Below are 8,779 nucleotides of genomic sequence, written 5' to 3' on the forward strand. Positions count from 1 at the left end.
TGCCCAGGAATGGCGCCGCCCACACTTCCCCTGCCACTGACGACAACAGAAGCGGACAAAGAAACAAGACGCAACAAATACACACAGAGAACAGACAACTGGGAGAGAGGAGGGGAATTAAATAAATAAAAATAAATCTTTAAAAAATAATAATAAATGTTAATTAGGTCAAATCTGTTAAATATGTTGTTCTAAACTTTTAAATCCTTTTTTTTTTTTTTTTTGTCCTTTCCCCTTCTAAAATCTGAACAAGAGAGATCAATGATAGTGGAATAGGGATCAGCAGGACACATGCCTCCTTCAGAAATGGAAAGAAGACAGGCAGAAACTGTCTGAGAAGGCAGTGCTTGGACTCTGGAAGCCAGGAGACCATGGGAACAGCATCCAGGAAGGAGCAGAATAGGGAGACTGAGGAGCTACAGCAGAAGAATTGTGAGTCAATTAGTCTGTGGCAGTGCCCGCACCCACACAGCTTTGCACACAGATTGTGGCTGGCTGGTTGCCCTGGGTGGACAGGGGTGGAGGAGCCTTCCTGCCAGAGAATGGGATGTGGTGGGGGCAGGGCTGAGGGCCAAGAAATCCTCCTGATCAGAGAATTTGGATCATTGGGTCCTGGCCAAATTGAATTTCCAGATGCTGGTTCAGAGCTGCTCCAGCCCATTGTTTCGACACCACCCCCCAATAGAGGTAGAGTCTGTGGAGGGGGAAAAACATTCCCCTCCCTAGAGTTGAGGTGAAAAACTGGCCAAAGAGCACCATCTCCTGGGCAGTCCAGGAAAGCACTCAAAACCAAAAAAAAAAGGCAGGGGGCAGGAGGCAATTAGAGTCTTTCCCATCTCCCCAAGGCCGTTTGGAACTGGCCTGCACCCCCTTCATAGGCCCCTGGCCTGCTTTTGATTAGTTAAGCATGGGTAACTGTCAAGATTTAGAAAAAGTTAAGCCAAAAGTGTCAGAGAAGAGACTTAATGCAAAGCCAATCAACAATAAAACCCTAGTCAAGAGAGAGAAACTGACCATCAGAATAAACTCAAGATAATCAGATGCAAAGAAAAAAAGAAATAATAAAAAATAAAGATAATCAGATGCCTAAATATCAGCAGGGAGCTGATATAGCTCAGTGGTTGAGTGCCAGCTTCCCATATATGAGGTACTGGGTTCAATGCCCAGCACTGGTACCTCAAAAAAAAAAAATTACAAGTCATACCAAGAAACAGGAATATATGGCTCAGTCAAAGGAACAAATTAAAAAGCCAGAGGAGACAAGAATTTGGATCAACTAATCAAAAATGTTTAAATAGATCTCCTAAATTAATTCAAGGGGATGAAGGAAGAGATAAAGTATATTAAGACGACACTGGTTGAGCATAAAGAAAAATTTGAAACCATGAAAAGAAAAATAACAGAACTTATGGTAATGAAATAGTAGAAGAGATTAAAAATATACTAGAGGCATACGACAGCAGATTTGAACCGGAAGGAGAGAGGATCAATGAATTAGAAGATAAGACCTCTGAAATTGCACAAATAGAACAGATAGAGAAAAAAACTGAAAAAAAAAAAATGAGCAGGGTCTCAGGGAACTGAATGACAATATGAAGCACACAAACATATATGTCATGGGTGTCCCAGAAGAAGAGAAGGGAAAAGGGCAGAAGGAGTGTTTGAGACAAAAATTACTCAAAATGTTGCAACTCTATGACAGACATGGATATGCATGTCAAGGAAGCATAGCATACTCCAAACAGAATAAATCTTAACAGAAATACTCCAACATATACTAATCAGATGTGATGCTTCCAGGCATCTTCCTGAATGTGGGAAAAAGTTTAGATTATTTTTGAACTTTGTATGACCTGTTCCTTATTGTAGATGTTGCAGTTGTTCCCTATTATTGTAGATGATGTTGCAGTTCTGACAGCAAACTGCAAAGTGCTTGGTAGTTTCCCATAAACACAATGTGGAAACTAGGGACGAGGCTCTCAGTTGCAGAAGCTGTGAGTCCCCTGGCCCCATCTTTATTTCCTCTCTTGTGTCTTTCTCTCTGTCCTTTTATTTCATAAAGTTCTGCATTGCCTTCCCTTCGAGCCAACCTATCACTGTGCTGATCTCAGCAACTGGCACCCAACTTAGAGCTTGAAGGGAAGAAGGCTCACAGCAACTGGTGCCCAAACAGGGACCCGAAGGGAAGAAGGATCACTTCGAGCAAAACCGAAGTGGGTGTAATGGCGCAGAGCCCTGAGTGGTTTGGAAAGCCCTCGAAGTCCTCGAGGGTTTGCTTATTTTTTCCCCAGGCGACAGAGAACGTCCTGTGTGGGTGTCACCTCAATGGATTGAGCCGTACCATGGATGCCAAGAGATGACGAAAGTTCCTGTGGAACTCAGAACCTCCGGTCGTGCAGATGGAGAGACGGACACTGGAAACTGCACGGCTGGGTCTCATTCTGAAGACTAGAATAGCTTTACATCAAAGTGTCTAAGCTACAGAATTTGCTCAAGCATGGCATCATAAAGCAAGTATGGCTTGGGGATAGAAAAAGATTAAGAAGGAAGTTGAGAGGAGGAAAACTGGAAAAGAAATGTGGGATTATAAAAGAAAGCAAGAAGAAGAATTAACAAGAAGAATGTTAGAGAAAAGAAACAGAAAAGGCAGAAGACAGGGTAGCTTGAGAGCATATAAAAAGTCAAATTAAAACCAATGAAGAAATTAATTCTAGGTAGCAGATTTGGAACTGCTTTTGTGTTTGTCCATTTGTTCAATGTCAGTGTGTGTGTTGTAATTGTTTCAGTGTGTGTTGTAATTGTTTTTGTGATTGTTCATTGTCAGTGTATGTTTTGATACCTCTGGATGGTGACATAATTTGATAAATAAAAAGTTCTGAAAGAGCTCTATTCAAATGGCCAAAAATTAAACAAGTGCTTATATTATTATCTAAGTTTAAAATGTTAATGAGATCTCTATAATAATAAAAATTGTTAATCTTGATTAATAGAATTACTGTAAGTATCTTCATAAAAATAGTTCTTGCTTAAGTTGAAATGAATAATTTATTTTTCTTCATAGGATAAAATGAAAGATGTAAAAGTTAAGCGAATATTGAAAAAGTTTAAAAGTTTATGGGAATGCTAACTGAAATTTAATAAGGTATATTTGTCCTAAAATAAAATGATTAGTTTTATAAAATCAGAAATGGAGATGTGCGGAACAGAACTAGTATGCATATAGCAAGTTGTAAAAGTATTGTGGTAGTATTCAGTGAGATAATGTGTTTTGTAAAAGTAAAACAAGCCTGAATGAATATAAAAAGTGCAAAAACTGTGTAAAAAGGTCAACAATGGACTTTTGCAGTTCTTCAGGGCTTTCTGTCCGGCCTGATGGCAATGAATCTGGCTGCATAGAAGAAACCTGTGGCAGTGACCCTACTAAGAAACATCAGAGACAATGGTATTTTAAGGGCCTGGAAAAGGCAGTTGGGACAAGCTGTAAGATCCCTGCTGCTCAATCAAATTCTTAAATGTTGTTTGGGTAAGACAAAACTATATTCTCTGCTGTAATTGATAAACACAATGTTTTTCTCATGTTAATGGAGTTTGTAATGACTTAACCTGTGATTTGGATGTGGCCAGCACTAACATCAAGTACTGACCTATATAGCCTTGTTGGTTGGGAATCTTGAGCCCATGAGAAATGAAAGTCTATTTATTAAGTGTCTGCTAGTTGGAAGTCTTATTGTTTGTTGTTGCAGTTATGTATTATGTATAAAATGCTTGAATACTAATCAGAACTTTAATAATGTAACATATTGTATACTTAAATAATTTGATGAACTGTAGGTGATATATAAATGCACCTTGTTGAATGTGTATGTAAATCTCTTGTTTTAAGTTTGAACAATCCTGGGACCGAATGTATTGAGAAAAAATTCAATGAGTATTGTTTAAACGTAAAAGTTAAAATATCATGCCGAAAGCTTTGTTAATCAGTGAACCAATGCCTTATAGGTCAGCACTTTTCACTTGTTATTTTTAATCAAGATTCTAGTATTGGCTACTGGTTCAGGACTTCCTAGCTGTGAGCTAGATGTTGCAAAGCATTAGAAAACATTTTATCTAGCAGAACACTTATTGGAATATATCTAGTTTTTTTGAGACCCACTATGTGCAAAAACAAAAAGGGGGAAATGTGGGAAAAAGTTTAGATTGTATTTGAACTTTGTATGACCTGTTCCTCATTGTAGATGTTGCAGTTTTTCCCTATTATTGTAGATGATGTTGCAGTTCTGATAGCAAACTGCAAAGTGCTTGGTAGTTTCCAATAAACACAATGTGGAAACTAGGGACAAGGCTCTCAGTTGCAGAAGCTGTGAGTCCCCTGGTCCCATCTTTTATTTCCTCTCTTGTGTCTTTCTCTCTGTCCTTTTATTAATAAAGTTCTGCATTGCCTTCCCTTTGAGTGAACCTATTAATGAGCTGATCTCAGCACCTGAAAAGATGGTGTTCATGTACCCTTTGTTCTCTTCTTTATCCCTTCTTTCATCTAATCTAGAATGCAGGTGCTGCCATCTTGGCTTAGGAGGCTGAAGAGCCACTTGTCCTTGGACTGCAGTTGCCAGTGCATGGCCAGCGAGAAGCCAAAGAGGCTCCTAGGATCATTAAATTTCTAGATCACACATTGTCAAATGCTAAGATAAAAAGAATCCTGAAAGCAAAAGAGAAAAGCAAGCCATCACGTACAAGGGATGCTTGATAAGACTAAGTACTCATTTCTCATAAAACTATGGTGGCTAGAAGGCACTGGTATGACATATTTAAGGTACTGAAAGAGAAAAACTGTCAGCCAAAAATTATGTTTCCAGCAAAACTGTCCTTCAAACTTGTGGGAGAGGCTAGGGAGGGACAAGATAGAGGCAGAGTAGGGAGTTCCAAGAGTCAGCTCATCCTACAGTACAGTTAGTAATCAGCCAGAACTATCTAAATCACTGTTTAGGGGCTCTGGAGACCAGAAGAGCATCCTGCAACACTCTTGGAGAAGAAGGTGACTGTCAATCTAAGGTGAAGATTCATGAGTAGAGCATTCCATGGCAGGGAGACCAGTGCCTATCTCTTGCTATTCCCTGGAAGCTATTTCCTGGCTGGACTTGGAAACTGCATTTCCCAAAAACAGGGGAGGAAGAGATGATCTGGCACTGACTTCAGCTTTTTTTTTTTAAAGATTTATTTATTTTTATTTATTTCTCTCCCCTTCCTGCCCCCTGCCAGTTGTCTGCTCTCTATGTCCATTTGCTGTGTGTTCTTCTGTGACTGCTTCTATCCTTATCAGCGGCACCAGAATCTGTGTTTCTTTTTGGTGTGTCATCTTGTTGTGTCAGCTCTCCATGTGTGCAGTACCATTCTTGGGCAGGCTGCACTTTCTTTCGCACTGGGCAGCTCCCCTTATGGGGCACACTCCTTGCGTGTGGGGCTCCCCTATGTGGGGGACACCCCTGCGCTGTACGGTACTCCTTGTGCGCATCAGCACTGCACATGGGCCAGCTCCACACGGATCAAGGAGGCCTGGGGTTTGAACTGCGGACCTCCCATGTGGTAGGCGGATGCCCTATCCATTGGGCCAAGTCCGCTTCCCTGACTTCAGCTTTTGATTAGTAAATTTGACTGACAAAAGTCCAACCCAAAGTACAGCTAAGGTTTGAACCTGTCCAAGTTAGAAAGAGGCCAGTAGCTTCTATTTTAACTTCACCCCAGCAGGAGGGAAAATGGGACTGACTGAAAATCACAATGATGGTAGGAACCGGCTTCTTTCTACCCAGGTTAGATTGCTGCCCTAGCCTGGACTCCAGCCCTGACCTCAGCAGAGAGAAAGCTGGGGGAACCTGCACTAGTCTCTCTGGGCAACTATATAGTTGTATTTAGCCTGCATAGACTAGATTGTTGGTCACACCTGTGGCTACATCCCTGTCCCTAATAGAGGAGGAGGGTTGGTGCTTCCTCAGCCTCTCTGGGCAACTGCAGTCACTTTTGGCCGGCACTGACTAGGCTGTTGTGCACACCTGTGGCTCAGCCCCCCACCCCTGGCCTGGGAGGAGGTTCATGGAGCTTCACCAGTCTCTCCAAGCAACTACAGATGGCCTTGGCCTGCACAGCTTAGATTACTGCACAAAGTTGTGGCTCTGTCCCCACCCCTCGGCAGAAGAGAAAGTGGGAGAAGCTTCAGTTCTTTGGTCAATGCTGGTAGCTTCAGCCTCCAGTGTTTACAGTACAAATGCATCCTCAGCTCATATGCCACCCACAGCAAGGGAGAAAATGCAAGAAACATGAAAAAGAGCTTAAAAATTCAGATCGGCTAAACATGAGCCATTATAAATTTCCAGAGTAAATTGAGCCAAGTATCAAAGAGGGGCTGTAGTACAGAGTCCATCAAATAGAAAGCCCTAGACTAAAGATAGGAAGTGAGCCCAGAATAAATAAATCAAGAAAATCAGATGCCAAAATGCCAACAAAAAATTACAAGTCATACCAAGTGTGACAGTTTGAGATTATTTATGAACCCCCCAAAAAGATAAGAATTATATTTGTAAAGTGTTCTGTTCCTCTGGGTGTGATACTCTTTGATTGTATTAGATTCAGCTGAGAAGTCTTTGATTAAATTATGTTAAGATAGGGCTTTGATTCAATCATGTCATAAGGGTGTAACTCAGGTTAAGTCCTGCCACCTTGGTGGGCTGATATAAATGGGCACTCACTCAAGAAGACATAGAAGAAGATATACAAGAGGAAAGAGAAAGCTCCATAGACATGGCTGAGAAGAGAATGTTGATCCCATGGTTCCAGGAAGAAAGATGAGCCATTCACCTGATAGTTTGCAGCTAAGCCCAGAAAGAAACAAGCCCTATGCCAGCCTGTAGCTGAGAGAGAGGAATGCTGAACACTAGCTTCAACATGTGGCAACTGACTTAGGTGAGAAAGTACCTCTTATGATACCTTGAGGTGGACTCTTTAGAGCCATATAACTGTAAGCTTTTACCCCAAATAAATACCCTTTATAAAAACCAACACATTTCTAGTACTTTGCATCAGCACCCCTTCAGCTTACTAATACACAAAGAATCAGGAAGATATGGCCCAGTCAAGGGAAAAACCAAAGCCTCCAGATGGCATAAAGGAGTTGGTTTAAACAAATCTCCTTATAAATTCAGTGAGATGGCTAAAGAGATTAAAGATATTAAGACATTGGGTGAGCACAAAGAAGAATTTGAAAGCATACATATAAAAATAGCAGATCTTATGGGAATGAAAGGCACAATAAATGAAATTTAAAATATACTGGAGGCATAAAACAGCAGATTTTAAGAGGCAGAAGAAAGGGTCAGTGAGCTTGAAGAAAGGACTTCTGAAAGCAAACATACAAAAGTACAGATAAAGAAAAGAATGGAAAAAATTGAACAGGGAATCAGGGAACTAAATGTAAAAAAAGCATCCGATCATATCATGGATGTCCCAGAAGAAGAGAAGAAAAGGGGGAAGAAAGAATATTTGAGGAAATAATGGTAGAAAGTTTCCCAACTCTTTTGGAGGACATAGATATCCATGTCCAAGAAGAACAACATATTCTAATCTGAATAAATCCAAATATATCTACTCTGAGACACATACTAATCAGAATATCAAATGCCAAAGATAAAGAGAGACTTCTGAAAGCAGCAAAAGAAAAATGATGCATCACATACAGGGGATGCCTGATAAGATTAAGTGCTGATTTCTCATCAGAAACCATGGCGGCAAGAAGGCAGTGGTGTGATATAGTTCAGATACTGCAAGAGAAATACTGCCAGCCAAGAATCTTATATCTGGCAAAATTGTCTTTCAAAAATGAGGGCAAGTTTAGAATATTCACACATGAAAAAAAATTGAAGGAATTTGTAACAAGAAACCACCTTTCAGGAAATAGGAAAGGGACTATTACAGCCTGAAAAGAAAAGACAGCAGAGAAAGGCTTGGAAGAGAGTCTTGAAATGAAGATTATATCAATAAAAGTAACTGAAAGTATAAAAAGAGTGGTAAAAATAAGATATGACAGATAAACCTCAAAGATCAAAATGAGTGAAGTAAGAACTACCTTTACAATAATAAGAATGTTAATGGATTAAACTCCCCAATCTAAAGACACAGACTGGCAAAATGAATAAGAAAATATGAGCCATCTATATGCTGTCTATAAGAGACTCACCTTAGACCCAAGGATACAAATAAATTGAAAGGAAAAGGGAAAAGATATTACACACATGCAGTAACAACAAAAACAACAACAAAAAGCTGGAGTAGCCACACTTATATTGGATAAAAAAGACTATTTTTTTTTTTGCACTTTTCCCATTATCAATATGTTATTTTTTAAATTTTTTGTCTTTATTCATTTTTTTAATATTACATTAAAAAAATATGAGGTCCCCATATACCCCCCACCCCCCTACCCCACTACTCCCCCCATAGCAACATACTCCTCCATCATCATGAGACATTCATTGCATTTGGTGAATACATCTCTGAGCATCACTGCACCTCATGGTCAATGGTCCACACATAGCCCACACTCTCCCACGTTCCATCCAGTGGGCCATGGGAGGACACACAATGTCCAGTAATTGTCCCTGCAGCACCACCCAGGACAACTCCAAGTCCCGAAAATTCCTCCACATCTCATCTCTTCCTCCCATTCCCCACACCCAGCAGCCACCATGGCCACTTTCTCCACACCAATGCCACATTTTCTTCAATTACTAATCAC

The sequence above is a fragment of the Dasypus novemcinctus genome, chromosome 21 (assembly GCF_030445035.2).
Source record: "Dasypus novemcinctus isolate mDasNov1 chromosome 21, mDasNov1.1.hap2, whole genome shotgun sequence".
NCBI classification, from domain to species: domain Eukaryota; kingdom Metazoa; phylum Chordata; class Mammalia; order Cingulata; family Dasypodidae; genus Dasypus; species Dasypus novemcinctus.